We start from the raw sequence: 2690 nt of genomic DNA, 5'->3' as shown, positions 1-2690 counted from the left end.
TTCATTCTATGGCGGAAGAAATTTATCAAGTTTCCGGGCGAGGCGCCAACAAGTCCACCCCCGTACGGTGGTGGTGGTGGCGGTGGCGGTGACGGTGGCGGTGGCGGTGGCGGTGACGGTGGCGGTGGCGGTGACGGTGGCGGTGGTGCTTCACCTAATACACCTCATTCACGTCGGCCGACGCCGCCCCCCGATCCTCGTCCGGCGGGTGATTAGACACCGGTACCGCCCCCAATCCACCTCCGGCGAAGAAGCGAAGCAGTCCCGGGTTATTAACCCGGACCCTTACGTACCTAAGAAAACAAAGGTACCGGAGGTATCACCGAAGCCTCTCCCCGGAGGTCTTGGGAAAGTAGTGCCGAGGAAGTCGAGGCGGGCGCGGCTGCTGATTTAGAGAAATGGCAGGCGAGCGTCAAGAAGAAAATAGAGGGCGAGCCCAAGCCGGTATATTCGACAAGGAAAAGCGGTGGGCTAAGTCATTTTTGAACACACCGTCCCAAGCCGCGAAGAATCTGCACGACGACTATTTACGTGAACTTCGTAGGCAAGCACTCGCGTTCAAGAACAGGAAAGAGTTGGCGGAGAAGAAAGCCTTGGAGGACGAGGCCGAGAAAAAATTAGAAAGGGGGAAAGAAGTTGCCCAGCTCGGGGAACAAAGTAAACAATCGATCGCCCCGCTCATAGTGCAAGCCGCCGGTCCGGATGCCCCCGATATCATAGCAGTTGCGGCAGCACATGGATTGACTGTAGAAAGTGCCAGAAAACAAGCGGCCGACTTAGGTATCACTCTTCGTGCAGTGTTAGGCCTTGATGAGGCGCCAATGAAGGACGTAGTATTTACATATGTGAAGAATGGCCCTCTCATCGAGCCTGCGCAGGAAGAGGATCTACCTCGACAAATGAAAGGTCCGCTAAATTGGTACAAGGGTTACATAAAACATGAAAACGCCAAAGACTATATCTATGCGGAAGTTAAATATGTGCATCACTTCAAACGTTACTGGGTACAAATTCCTCTGAGTGAATTGTTCCAGCTGTTCAATCTGCGCGAGCTCGACAAATCTATCATCGGTTGCTACGTTCCGTAAGTGATTTATTAATTTCTACCCCATCTCGTTCATTGCCTGCACTATATATATATATATATATATATATATATATATATATATATATATATATATATTGTCCTAACTATCTTGTTGTGTACGCTATATATTATGCAGAATGAAGAAGCGGGAAATGCGAATAAGGAACATCCATGATGTTGGGTTCATTGACCCACACATCGTTAATTCATATGTGTTAGAACACCACCCCGCCGACGTGGAGGAAGACCTGTGGCGGTTTATTAGAAAATAGCAAGAGAAAAGTGATATTCTATTTCCTTACCATTTTGGGTGAGTGTTTCTGTCTTGAGCACATTCTCTTTTGTTTACTCCATGCATGGTATGTGGCTAATCGATGAGTTATGCATGACTGTGCATGTATCGTGTCCGCAGGTTCCACTGGATTCTTATGGTAATTAAAGTTCAGACCTCCTCAGTTCTCGTCCACGACTCTCTGAATATGGATCCGGCGCTTTGAAGCGACATGAGAAAAATGATGCAAAAGTAATTATTTTCATTCATTTGCGCTCTATATCGATCGGCCTATTTCGTTCATCATTTCCTAATATCAAGTAACTAATTAATAACTCTCTTGTTTATTTAATTTTCTTTGCCTCGTAGGGTTTGGAGACGGTTCGTAGATACCAAGGTCGGTGAATTCAAAAAAGAGCTACATTTTAAAATGGCGGTGCCGACGACTGGGGATACTCAGCCACCGGGGACCAATCTATGTGGATACTATGTTTGTGAGAGGATCCGGAGATACCGCAATGAGCGGGACCGGACGTGTGAGAACAACATCCCGAGGAATAACCTCCGGAAGACGCTTAGTCCGGAAGCTCGCTTCCGACCACTTCAAGAGGAACTAGTCTGGATGGTTGGCGAGGGAAGTCATCGATCCTAGAGGAGAACACTATTACGATGACGTAGATCTTTATGTGCACCGGAATTTGTAACTAACTTGTTCAAAATTGTATATGGTCATCCGATATTGAATATATATTGTATATGGTCATCCGATATTGAATATATATTGTATATTCCTCTTGAATTCTTTTGGTTCTAATTTCAAATTTGTTTGAAATTGTACATTCATATGCATGTATGTATACGAGTACCGTAGAATATGTGAAACTCCTTCAAAATTAAAACCCAAAAGAAATAAAATAATACAAATTAAAAAGAAACCAGATTTAGGGGGAGGGGGGCTAAACCCTAAACCTGCGCGGAGGCCTTTAGTCGCGGTTGGCCAGAAGAACCGCGACTAAAGGTCCTCCGCCCTGGCGCTCGCCTGCGGCCCACGTGTATGGGCCTTTAGTCGCGGTTCGTAAGGAACCGCGACTAAAGGGGGGCCTTTAGTCGCGCTACTTTGGTCGCGGTTGGGCCACCGCGACTAATGGCAGTTGCCAACCGCGACCAAAGCCCCTTTTTCCACCAGTGTTGGTCTCGTTAGGGTGCCAATATTGTCCACAAATAAGGCCGTAAGGATATCATAGGTGATGACAAATAACAATGGGGATAATGGGTCTCCTTGCCGTAGTCCTCGTCGGTGAATGATAAAGTTTGTGAGCTCTCCGTTGACAA

This window comes from Lolium rigidum, chromosome 3 (genome assembly GCF_022539505.1).
Source record: "Lolium rigidum isolate FL_2022 chromosome 3, APGP_CSIRO_Lrig_0.1, whole genome shotgun sequence".
Taxonomy (NCBI): Eukaryota; Viridiplantae; Streptophyta; class Magnoliopsida; order Poales; family Poaceae; genus Lolium; species Lolium rigidum.
The sequence above is the reverse complement of the archived record's forward strand: the minus strand, read 5'-3'. Positions refer to the sequence as shown.